Source organism: Pleurodeles waltl, chromosome 6, assembly GCF_031143425.1.
Source record: "Pleurodeles waltl isolate 20211129_DDA chromosome 6, aPleWal1.hap1.20221129, whole genome shotgun sequence".
NCBI lineage: Eukaryota > Metazoa > Chordata > Amphibia > Caudata > Salamandridae > Pleurodeles > Pleurodeles waltl.
This window is the reverse complement of record NC_090445.1, coordinates 1,146,297,071-1,146,309,625: the sequence shown is the minus strand read 5'-3', so window position 1 is coordinate 1,146,309,625 and position 12,555 is coordinate 1,146,297,071.

Here is a 12,555-nt window from a genome sequence, read left to right as displayed (position 1 = left end):
TTCTGTGTGGTGCACTCTTCAAATACATGGATGTGGTGTCGAAGAAAGTTGGATTTTGGCAGTCTAGTGTGGCTGAGATACAATGAAGAATTTAAGACCACATTGAGTATAGAATCTGAATACTGACTAGAGAGGGGTTGGAGGGAATTGAAAATGAACTTTTGTTACAGTGGATGATTCCCACCAGGACAATTATTGATATTGCAAGTTGTTTGTATACACAGTATTGGTCCTTTCTCCAGGTGGATGTGGAGGGGTTTGCTAGAGGGCAGATTGTTGCAGGCAGATGTTGCTGGGTATTTGACAGTTTAATTTGCAAATGGATGTTGTGCCGATTTAAGCATGGGCCTTTTAAATGTGGGGGTAAACACCTTTATATGCAGAGTATTGGGCAGGTTGTGACTGGTGGGTAGTGGCAGCAAGGACAGCAACCACCTGCAGCAAAGGGTTCTTATGTCAATTGACATGCAGATATCTAGAGAGTGGTAGGCCGTTTATCTGCCCAAGTCAGCAGCCATAGTGTTAGAGCGGGGGGGGATTTAAGGAGGGTTTTCAGTTGAGTTATCTTGGCCAGAGGGTGCTGAATTGGGTGGACAGTCTGAGATCTGCCAAAGTGGTGCTCAGGTTGTTTGGTAGGAACCGAAGAAGGAGGTTGAGGAGCGGAGAATTGTGGGTGCCTTTTATATATGGCCTTTTTCTGATTTAATTGTCAGAGTATAAATATTGTAGCCTCGTTGTAACTCTGTGAATGATTGAATGACTCAGGCGGATGCTTTGGTACAGTATGCTTTTGTTGACAATGCTATTAGGTTAGTTAGGCAACGTACCAAAGGTGCTTTATTGGCAAATACTATTAAGATAGACAAATTCGACAGTTGGGCTGCTGTCTGTACGTCCTTTGTTATTGCAATTATTCTATTGAAAACTACTAATTGTTAAAAGTGCATTAGGCAGGGCACTTATTTGTTTTGGTTTACGCATTTTTGTTTACTTGTGTTCGCACTTATTTGCATGTTGCATTCAAGGGCTGATAGCCAATAAGACTTTCATTTGTATCACAAATTATCCGGGGCAATAGAAGACTAAACAGTCTGAAAGAAGATTTTCAGGATGTTTTTTTTCAATTTTTAACAGTGTCAGACTTTACATTCCGGGTTGAAAACCACTTAACAAGCAAAAATATTGTGATGCTGTACATCCGTGTCTGATTTGTCATAGACATCACATTTTAAAAACAAGGGTTCGTACAAGGTATCAACTGGAAATCTACATGCTACTAATGCACTTGGTAAACTGTCCCCCCAACGGATGAAGGCCTCCCTCCACTTGTCCACCTGGGGGCTTCTGGTGGCCTTCCATTGCATCATGATCACTCGCTTTGAGAGAATCAGGGCTAGGTCCATGAATTTAACATTACTGTGTATTTGGCTGGTTGTGGGAATCCTCCCCCCCATTAGGCACGCCAGGGGAGTGCAGGGGATTGCTCTCTCAGTAACCTCAATAATACATTCCACGACTCCTGCCTAAAATTCAAGCAGAGATGAGCAGGTCCACACCATGTGGAGCATTTAGTCTCCAAGCTCTCCAAATCTGGGGCAAGCTACCGCAGGTGCTCCAAATATGGCCTATGCAAAGAAAAAAAGTTAATTAACTTAAATCTGGCATTACGTGAAACCAGTGCTTAATTTGAGCCTGTGGTTTCCGGTGCGGGGCACCAGCACATGTTTTTGGGGGCCAGCACTCATTTTTCTGCATCAAGCATTTACTGTGAGCAAAAAACACATTTGAGAAAGACGGAGGAAGAAAATAACGAAAAAGCGTCACAAAGGGAGAAAGCTGAAAGAATTAGCTGAAGGGGCAAGGAGTGCCTGTAAATGGATTAAAGCGGCCCGCGATGGCTTAACGATCATGCTACCTCAGTATTCTATGCTCTTACATTTAATTGCAGTAACTGCATTTTTCAAAGGAGAGCTTTGGGCAGCAGCACATTTGTTTTACAATTAAGCACTGCTTGAAACTGTATGCATATTAGGTGGTATTGTGGTCCAGTTTCAGTTTGTAATTGGGAGTGTGATGGCCTCTTCCCATTTTAGGTGTAATTCTACTAATGTGGTAATAATATCCGCCCTCAGTGCTTGAGATAGGATAGTAATTGCTCAGATCCTTCAATTTGTTGTGCAGACGACCTGACTAAATTGACGGACTGGGGGCTCCACTGTTCCTGTTCTCCAGTGGTCTGGCAGCGTTACTACCACCACCAGGTGTAGCAAGAACTGTCCTCGGGTTAGCTCAGATGCTTCCAAAAGGTCATCAAACAACAGTAGAACACCCCGTCGCTGTAAAGATCTCCAATTTGGGTTATGCTGAATGCTGACCACTCTGTCGGCCCCGCAGTCTCCTGCTCCTGTTCACAACCTCTAAACCCGTAAAGGAATATACGGAGAGTAAGGTAGGGTCCTTTGCAGGCAGGGTTGCCAGTAGTGTCGGATGACCTGCACTGCTATGGGTCCCCCTGCAATGGTGTGTCTGGAATTCAAGAGGATCTGAGGCAGAATGGAGACACAGGGTTTTGCCAGGGGCACCTCCTCCAGACTGCGATCGCGAGTGGACCCACTCGGTAAACTACTTCGAATGAGGGCCTGTGTGCCTCCCAGGTAAGTTCGATCAGCAACGTGTCCATCTCCATGAACAATTTGTGGGGATTAGTAATCAGAAGTGTAGAAAAAAAGTGGAGCAGGCGGGGGAGTGCCACCATGTTTGTAGGTTCAATCTGACCTACTATGGATAGAGGAAGGGTTTTCCAAAAATCCACATTGCTGCAGAGCACCCTAATGGCTGCCCCAATAGTGCTGCAAAGGACGTCCCGGGGGTCATGGTAGATTTTCACCCCCAGATATTTCAGGCATGTCCCTTTAAGTGAAAGCCCATGAAGGTCCTGAGTTTAGGGCATGTGGCAACACAGGGGGAAAATATGCGATTTCTGCCAGTTAGTGCAGAGCCCTGAGTTGCTGCCAAATTGCTCCAATAGCCATTTTGCCCCTGACAAATCTTCCTCCACATTGCAGAGGAACATTAGCATGTCGTCTGTGTATAGCACAATTTGTTGGGAAACACCCCATTATTCAAGTCCCCTGTAAAACGTCCTTGTACATGCTTTGCTAGTTAGGGGTTCAACGGTGATGGTGAACAATAGTGGGAAGAGAGGGCAGCCCTTTCTCATTACCCGCACCACCATGTAGGAGATAGATATTCTGTCGGTGTGAACTCGCGCATTGGGCCCTGTGTAGAGGAGGTTGGTCCACTGAAGAAAGCCCAGTCCCATCCCCATTGTATCCATCACCGGCAATAAGTAGTTCCATCGGAGGCTATCAATGCCTTTTCAATGTCAATGGAGGCTATTACTGCTCTATTCTCCTCTGGATACGCAGCTTCCATAATCGAGAGGAGCCTGTGAATATTTAGTGCCAGATTTCGCCCTTAGATAAATACATCCCGGTCAACATGTATGAGTGTGTACATGTGTGGTAAGAGGCGGGCCCCCAGTATTCGACTCAGCATCTTATAGTCCATGTTGAGCATTGATAGTGGTCTATATGCTTTAGCGTTTCGGGGGCTACCAGGTTTAAGTAGGGGGATTACTGAAGCTTTGCTGGTGGTATTCAGTAAACAAACTGCCTCTCAGGTGGCAGTATAGAAGTCAACTAGTTTTGGTGCTACGTTCTCCGCTTAGGTGGCATAAAACTCCACCGGTAAGCCATCTGTCCCTAAACTTTGTCCCAAGCAATGGCCTTAATTGCAGTACGTCTTTCTTGTAGAGTGACGGGCCTCACAAAACCTTAGCCTCCTCCTCACTGAGGTGTAATAATTCCACCGACCTCAGGAAGTCAGCCGAGGCCCCATGGTTTTTCAAAAGGGGGGCATATAAGATAGTATAATAGTCCTCAAACCTTTGATATTGTCGTTCTGACAATAGAGGCTCTCACCTGTAGTAGATTCAACCTCAAGCATTAGGCAGCTTCTGGATGTGGGGTTAGCAAGTGATGCTAGCTGCGTTCCCACCTTATCACGCTTGATGTGAGCTTCTCCATGCATGCCACCAGTTGCTCTTTTGCATCCAGAACCTGTTGTTTCAGCCTGGGATTCCCAGGGTGTGCCCTCTCCAGGTCTCACAGGGTTCTCTCTGTATTTCTACTTTATTCACCAGGGCACGTCGAACCCCCATCACCTCAGCAATGCACCTGCCCTGTGTCACTGATTTAAAAGCACCCCACTCAATCAGAAGAGATGTCTTTGAGTGTGCATTATCTGTAAACTAATCCCTAATGCTCTCTCCTATGGACTGTCGAAACATGAGATCCTCTAGGGTTTCAACCCGCAGGCCCAAGTCCGGGATACAAGGGTGTTTCCTGTGCCAGTCCAATGAAAGTAATATTGGGATGTGGTCAGAAACCATTAGGCAGAGGTTCTCTGTGTTTCTGACAGTCCCCTTTATTCCTGGGGAGCAAAGAAAGGTATCCAGTAATACATGCAGGTTGTGCATCCTGAGTAGAATAAGTAGTCTCTGATCCTGGGTTGCAGTCGTCTCAAGGAATATATTAAGTACCATCTCCACTGCCAGTCCAGGAATGTCTGCCCAACTGTATTCTTGGGGAATCACCCAATGGTGGATGGGAGCAGTCGAGTGTTAGGTCATTTTCATTTTAGTCTCTGTAAGATGGTCTGCATCAGGTATGGGACTAGTACGCGGGATAAGTCAGCAAAACACCCAATGTGGTCTGAACTGGGGGCATAGATTCCCCCAATGGTCAGGACTCGCCCTGCAAGACAGCCGACACGGGGACATATTGTTAGGGTTTGTGCACAGCAAAGAGCATGTCCCCTCTCACTGCACTAGTGGGTTCTGTAATAGCTCCCTTTTAAACTTACTATTGAAATCCTTTCTTGTTATCTCACCTTCCCCCCCCCCCAGGCTTCTGTGTATGTTGTTTATTGTGCTGTTTTGTTTACACATTGGGCCTTGCTTTTACCAAGGCTTCTTTAAAACACTCCTCTCTAGGCCATGTGTTAATTTAACTCATTTGCATAATAACTGAAACTCTACACACCTTTCAAGAACATGTGCAGCATGTGAGGACCACACCCAGCTCTTCAAACCACACCCAGCTCTGCACACCTTTCATGAACATGTGCAGCATGTGAGGACCACACCCAGCCCTGTCTATAAAAGGCAGCCCCCGAGCCTCACCCAGTGCTTGTGCTAGTCTACCTCCCGCTTACCTGAGGACAGATCCCTCGGTGCTGGCACTCCTGCTCTCAACAGACTTTCATTGGCTTCAATGGGCGCAGCTGCTGGTTCTTCCTTCTTCCGGTTTCCGGTTCCTCCTTGCCTCAGCCTCTCTCCTACAAGCAACCTGCAAAAGAGAAAGAAGACAAGGTTAGACTGATCAGTATCTCTTGCCAGCAACAAGTAAGCGCAAAACTTTTATTACCTGAAAGAACTTTGACAACAATTTCTGGAAACAAGATACCTTCCACGAACATTGTGATTCAAACTCTTTGTTACAAGAATACTCATGGAACTTTTAAGAATCGAACCGTGGAAACCATTAACAGCAAGGCAAACAGTAAATCAAGGACTTGCACAAATTACATGCTGTATTTTGACGTAAAAGTACAGTATTTGTTTTATAAAAGATTCTGGAAATATGGGAAAAGTGAGTCTGCTATTGGGAATTTAGGCTTTAGTTATATTAAGATGGATGTTTGATATTAGTAATTCTGACAACGGTATTTGTTTAATGTTTTAGAAGCTTTAGAGTAATAGAAAGCACATCCCAGAGCAGTAACACATTCCAAACCTGGAAACTAGAGACCAGGATCCAAGAGGTACTTTTAGAAGAAAATTTCTAATAAATAAAGGGATAGTCAGGAACCCAGTTAGGAATAGGTTGTACTTATCTGTTCTTTGTTTATGTTTCATTAGGCACCAGTTTCTACAGAAGTCAGAGACGGCCGCAGATTTGTGCAGCACTTCAACAGTGGAAACGCAAGAACGGTGTTGTCTCTTTATTTTATTTTATCCACTTCCCCCTTCCCTTGAGCTTCTGTTCTTAGTGCACTGTTTTAAAAACTAGTGTGCTGGAACAAGCAGTTTCAGGGTGGGGTCGGATTGTCTTCAACCTCCATCAGAACTGAACAAGGACTCAGGTGAGCTGGGCTTTGACACATATCTCCTGTTTGGGTCAATTAGATTGCTTGTCTTCTGGAACAGCACTTTAGGGTGTGTCCACAGTGGGACCCCCTGGCAAATGCTGAATAGGTTGTGGAATATACCTGTACCAACCATTTCATGCATAGTGTGTCTCTCTCAGGGCCAGTGAGGTGGGTCTCTTGTGAAAGGGCAATATGGGCTCCCCGTCTCTTCAAGTATATGTGAATTTTGTAGTGCTTAGCCATGCTATTCAGGGCCCTAATATTCCAGCAATTTAGATTTTAGGTCAAAGGGGTTATCATGGTGAATCGTTGAAACAGCACCCTGGGTCAGTCATCACAAGGCACCAGTTCTCATATGAGTCAGTGGCTTCAAACCATTGTGCAAAGGGTGAAATGAAGGAGGCAGGGATAGTACAACACATAATTCCCATGGAACAAATAACTATGTTCCAACTCTCCCACCCAGGATAGGAAGTGAAATCCTTTCCCATCCAAACCATCAACCAGTCATTCAACAGTCACGTACTCAACATATGCACAACTTCAAAGCGGAGGGGTGTGGTCAACCAGGCATCTCCTGGCTTTGTGTCACGCCATCTGGAAAACAGTAAGGATTATTGCAGAGCACTCCTGACCCGATAGTCAGAGCCCACACATTATTCCTTCGCTCATTTGTACCATCAACACAGAATTGCTACATTCCATCCAAAGTAACAATGTTTGATATTTTAGTCTGTAGTGGCAGATGTGACCTGCAGAAGAGAGGAATTTGAGTTCTGGGATGAGACCAAGGCATGGTCAGAGTCTGAATCCCTAATTCCTCATCTCCTAGCTCCAAGGGAGGATTAGATCCTGACCCACTTATGGCCGCCACCACCTCCACTACTCTCTGGCGTTCTTGCAGTGCTTGGGAGTGGGATAGGATTGCATTCATGACAGTTTTGGCCATCTTCCTCAGGGGTTTTTGGGTACTCCGCCGATTGTCAATGGTGGGGCTTCCTTCCCATTGGGGTAATTGCTCAATGCAGTCCCAGAGTGGGGGCAGGTAGGTGAAAAAGCGCACTTTGTCTGCATGTGCCACTTGGGGCTGGGCAGGGAACAACATGGCATATGTTATCCCTAGTTTCCTAAGTCATTTTTCAGCCTCTGCAAATGAGGCCCTTTGCCGTTTCATTTCCCTCGCAAAGTCTGGGAAGATCATCACCCTCCGGTTCTCCACAATTATGTCCTCTTTGAGTCAGGCCTGAGTCAAAATATGGTCACGATCTTTAAAGTGTAGTACCTTGGCTTCCACTGGCCTGGGGTCTGCTCCTGGTGGCAGGGGCTGTGCTGGAACACAGTGGGCATGTTCAAGTGCATAGAACGGGGTGCTCCCCTCTGGGGCCACTTTGCTCTGGAGCCAGGTTTCCAAGAAGGTGGTCATGTGGGCATCTGGTCCCTCAATGCGTTCCAGTAGGTCAATGATTCAAAGGTTGTTTTATATGGATCTATTCTCAGTGTCCTCCGTTCAGATCTCCAGTGTCTTTACCCTGCCTTCCATGTTCGATAGCCATTACTGCATGGTGGTTACCCCTGGGTTTAGGTCATCCAGTATTTGCTCAGTGCAAGTGACCCTCTCGGCTAGGTCACCCCTCAACAACCTCAAGACCGTTACCACGGTATCTATTTTAAACACTTCTCTTGATGCAGTATTTGCCTGTAAAATATTGTCCAGGGTCTTTCCACTGTGTCCCTCCCGTGAGGATCCCACCCTCATGGTAATTTCTTCCGTGGTGGTAGGAGGAGGCTCCTGTGTTTGGTAGGAATCACTAGGATGCCCATTATGGTATAACCACTAAGGTGTGATGTAGGGGAGGGCACAGAGGTGCTCCAGGGGATCACGGTCCTGATAGTCAATGAGGCCCCAGTGCCACACTGTGTCCCTTTGCCCCTGGAGCAGCGGTGGTACAGCTTCTAGCAGAAGAGATTATAGGTGCTCTTTGCAGCTTTTAGGTTGACCTGGCCTGCGGAAGACGATTGTTGTGTGGAAATGCAGTGCACCTTCCAATAGGTTGGAAGGTGGTGAGATGTGGGAGGGTCTCCTCACACCCCCCAGTCAGGCACTCAGAAACAGAATATGCTGCTGTCATTGGGCCTCTACGCAACTCAGCAGTGTCAGGGTGTTGGTGTCTTCCCCTCTATTGGCTCGTGGGCAGATCCCACTCACTGCTACACCTCTGTCGAGCCATTGAAATTGTGTTTCCCATTACTCGTTTACTCATTCTCTGGGTTACAATTTAACTCCTCGTGGTGTTGTGCAGAAGCATCCTGCAGGGCCCAGTAAGCTGTGTCCCCCCTTTACCGGTTCAGTAAAATTTATCAATGTTCTCTGTTGGACAGGACCATTCATAAAGCAGCGCAGGAGCACTGCTTGCAGTTTAGGGAGGCAGTTATAGCAACTAGCTGTGCAAGGTGGGGCCTGTGTTGAGCAGTCTCGGCAAGCTCAGGGCTCGCGCTCTTAATGAGATATATTCCTGGGCCTCAGTTGGGGTGAATAGTGGTGCTGCACTTACGTGGGCATCAGCTGGAGCATTGTGACAGTGGTCTGGCGGCTGTCCCTCCCTCCCAGGAACTCATTCAGCACTCCATTCAGGCCCTGTAGGCCTCTGCAATGCCTCCTCTTCCACTCTGTCTTGTCTCCGCTGGGGCAGGCAAAGAACCCTCTAATTGATACCCAGGGCCAGCGCCGCTTTTGTGGGCTCTGATTCTCTGCTTTGGTATGTACAGGCCCAAGCACCTACTAGTGGTCAATGATGTGCCTGGTCTCATGCAGCCAATTTAGGAGGTGGCCTGTCTGAGCTCCAAAGTGGCTTTTTCAAATTGTCTCCATCACTAGGTCCAGTGGAGACACGGGGCCTCCAGGTAGCAATCACTGTCCCACTGCAGCAGCAGGTTATACCTTTTCTCGTGCTTGTTGCATGGCCAGCAGTGGGATGGGGTACCAAGGCGGAGCAGAGTAATGTAATGTGCTGTTCTCCTGGGCCTCAGCTGTGGTATGTGATATTGCCGCACTTATGTAGATATCAGCCGGTGCGTTGCAGCAGTGGATGTGGCAGCTGCACCCTCCAGGAGCTTGTTCTGTTGGCCTCTACGATGCTGCACCTTCCTCTTTTGCTTGATTTGGCTGGGGCAGGTGAAGCACTCTCCAAGTGATCCCTGGGGCTGGCTCTGCTTTTGCAGGCTCTGCTCTTCCACTTCGTTATGAGTAGGCCCAAGCACTAGCAAGTGAGCAATGCCGCACCTGCTTTCAAACCGCCATTTTAGGAGGCGGCCTTGCTGTGCTCCACGGTGTCTCTCATCAAACCGGTCGTGTGGTGTTTCAGTGACCAAAACTGAGACCAAGGGCACACGGGGTACAACAGGCCTCACCCCTATAGTAGTCTGGGGGTTGAAATCCAGCAGTGGCAATCAGGATGGGCCTGGACAGTCAAGTTCAGCTGGGAACGCTGCCACTCACGTCCCACTGCGTAGGCGCCATGCCCCCCTCTTCAGGATATTTGTTAGGGTTGGATCCTAGGAGTAAAGCTGTGTAATGAGGGTGCTAGAGTGGGATGCTTTGGAGGCAGCAGCTTCCGACATTGGTGGAATCGGGCCAGGTAGGGGAATGCCTGCCATTTAGGGGAAAATGGCCTGGTACATCTTTCATTTAATTTATTTTGTTATTGAAGGCAATGAAAGCAGATTTATTTCAGGCAACTGGCGTAGGGGCCAGTACACATGTTATATGGAATGAGTTGTTGCTGAGGTAGGTGAAGTGGGGTCGCAGAGAATGAGCGCTATATAGAAATCCTGTCACAAGGTCAACAGAAAAATTACAGTTTTTTGTAGAAATAAAGGCTATGGTGTCATTAAGCACTTAAAAATTTGCCAGGAATACCTTAGATTATTTCTATCAGTTTTGGTTCATTTATCACTACTAGGGAACAAGCATTATCTCTATGAATTGAAGGAAGCTATTTGTAATGTTTTGGTGGAGAAGCTATGAGACAAATGTAGTATGGTTTGTCATGTAGTGGCGGTAGGAGAGTGAAAAGAATGGGGGAGGAAGGAAAGCACCTAGTTAAGTTTTTTCTGGTTGGCATTTGATTGAATTGCCATCATCTACAAGGACACGATCAGCTGCACAACCTCCCCAGACAAATTGACCCCTCATAATGGAGCACCTCTACTTCCACCTCCATGCAGACAGAAAAACCACCATCAGAGGCACTCTCACATTCAGACCACCAGAACCACAACCCAGCTTCTGCAACATCATCCCTGACCTCATCGCCCTGATCACCCTGATCGCCATCAACTTCCAGCACTACATCTTCCTGGGGGATCTCAACTTCCACTTCTTTGGGAACAACACCTCACCATGGAACGACACATGGTGGCATGTGGAGTTCAGCCCACCTCCTGCCCGACAGACCACGCCTGCAACCTCGCCATCATTTTGAACAGCAAGCTATATATGAAGCAACAGGTAAACACAGTCTTATCCATCTGCTTCCCCTCACCCAACCATGCTCTACAAGATTTTCAGGGGCTCCCAGTCGACACATGAAAGACTGTTGCACAGGTCCTTGTCACAAAGAGGTTGGTCTACAGGAACACTCTCATCCCATGATTCACTGCATGCCTCCTGAAGAGACAACAGACAATGCAAAATTTGGGGCAAGACTCATCCAACAAGATACCATGCCTACATTTTGAGTCCTAGGCCTAGTTGTATGCAACACAAAGTTGGTGCTATTAATAAATTCATTCCAGGCACACATTACCCTTCCCATATTACTAGAAAGACAGTGAATTGGACACATGGGGATTACCGTGTGTTCTAATATTTCCACTACCGGTACAAATGACCCCATAGGTAGTTACAAGCAGTCCAGGTCCTTTTGACACACTTACTCCAAAGGGTCCTGCCTGCCGTTTCACCTAGAAAGCATTACCCATAACTCCAGCATATCTGTTCTTTAATTTCAACCTCTGACTTGAGAGAACTAGTTCAATAAGGAAGCAAGTCTGAGTAGTCGGGTCCTAACTTGAATGCGTTTGGTTTGGTTTTGATCTTAAGGTAGGGTTGAGGGTGTTCCATAGTTTGTAGCTGTGCTTTGCAAGAATGACAAGTATGGTAGAGGGAAAGGGGAACTGATTACTGCTGATAGGACTATGATGAGGGGCAATGGTGAAACCGTTTGAGCCTTTGTTGAATACTTTCAATTCCTACAAGCTTCAGAGCTTGGGTTGTGAGATACTTGAAGGGGTGGGTCGAGTCTTATCAGACATGCCTTTTCCTCTGCTGAGGATAAAGATCTGTTGGATGCATAACTTATGAGTGAAAAAGTTCTGAAGCAACAACACCAATGAGATCAGGGAATGGTCAAGGGCCCAGTGGCATAACGTTAGAGCTTATTGAGAGATTGACTGCCTGCATACCTTTTTGTAATGTGTAAATATACAAAGGATTGTTGTTTGCCCTATGGTTTATGCCTTGTCAGAGTGGTTGCAGTACATAAAAGTGAGAAACTCAATAATGAGTGGTCATCATAATGGCCAATTTGACTTGTGAACTTGGAGATTAGGGTATTGGAAAAATCATTACCACTTGGTTGAGTCAGGTTATTGAAGCCCTTATGCATCCTGAGCAATCTGTTTTTTGGTTTTATACCCATTAGTAGTATGAGCCTAAATCTTAGGTTAGGTGCTTGTATAGCTGTATGGTACACACAGTGAGGACTGCAGAGCCAGTGGTGATACTATCCCTTGATGCAGCTAGGACCTTAGACTGTAAACATATTAGGCAATTCATCAAAGTATTGTCTAAAATGTGATTTCAGTCAATTTAGTTTATATGACTAAGACTTCTATATACCAATCTGATAACAGGGTTAAAGTGAGTGGATGCTTTGTGTCCCCTTATGTTGATGACCAGTATGAGGAGTGAGTGCTTGCTCTCTCACGTGAAATTCAAAATGGCACGAAAATCTTTTCCTTGCCTTGTCAGGAAGGAAGCAATTATTTGTGGACTGCTGTGGGTTGAAGCAATACCACTGCATACTGTTATTTACATTGCTGAGCCGGAGACTTTGATAAATTAACTACTATGCTGCATTTGACAGAGTGTATCGCCAATTATTATGGGCCAAGCTAACCAAATGGTGCATTTCACCAACCTTACTTTATGCAATAGTCCCACTCTATACTGACATATGTGTATATATTAGCCTGGGCAAAGGCGACAAAGTTAAAGAATGAATCTAAACTAATCTGGGCTTAAACATGGGTGTGTCCTGGCCCCGCTTCTGTTAAAGCTGT